The following is a 637-nucleotide window of genomic DNA, read 5'->3' on the forward strand; positions in this document are numbered from 1 at the left end:
TATATGTATAACTGATTCACTTTGTTATAAAGCAGAAACTAACACACCATTGTAAAGCAATTATACCCCAATAAAGATGTTAAAAATAAATTAAAAATAAAAAGTAAAAAAGGAAAAAGGAAAAGAAAAAAAAAAGCGTTGGCTATGGGGGCGGGGGCAGAGTTTAGGCCGTGGTGGGGAGTTGTGGAACTTAGGCAGGGGCGGGACCTCCGCCTCACTTCTTGAGTTACCCAAGGTTACCAAGGTTTAGAGGCGAGGGCTCTGGAGCCTCAGTTCAAATCCTGGCTCCAATGCCCTTCAGCGCATGGCTTTTGAAAAATCCCTCCACCCTTCTGTGTCTCAGGGACCTCAGCTTTAAAATGGAGCCACAGGAGTACTTGCCCTGCAGGGTTGTGAGACGTAAGTGATATACATGTGAAAGGTTCAGAGCAGGGCCATGGTGTACCTAAAAGCTCAATAGCAGAGGGACCTTGTTATTATTTCACTTTTCCTTCAGGGGAATATCCTTCCTCCTGCTCTCTGCTTCTCCAGCTGGTCCTTTAACACTCAGCTCAGGCATTTCCTGTTCTTGGAAAGTTTCACGACCAGGGCTGGGCGGTGCTGGGCCCTGGGCTCTATGCCCGCGGCCCCCCCCCCC

This window comes from Neophocaena asiaeorientalis, unplaced genomic scaffold (genome assembly GCF_003031525.2).
Source record: "Neophocaena asiaeorientalis asiaeorientalis breed wild unplaced genomic scaffold, Neophocaena_asiaeorientalis_V1.1 scaffold547, whole genome shotgun sequence".
In the NCBI taxonomy this organism is placed as follows: domain Eukaryota; kingdom Metazoa; phylum Chordata; class Mammalia; order Artiodactyla; family Phocoenidae; genus Neophocaena; species Neophocaena asiaeorientalis.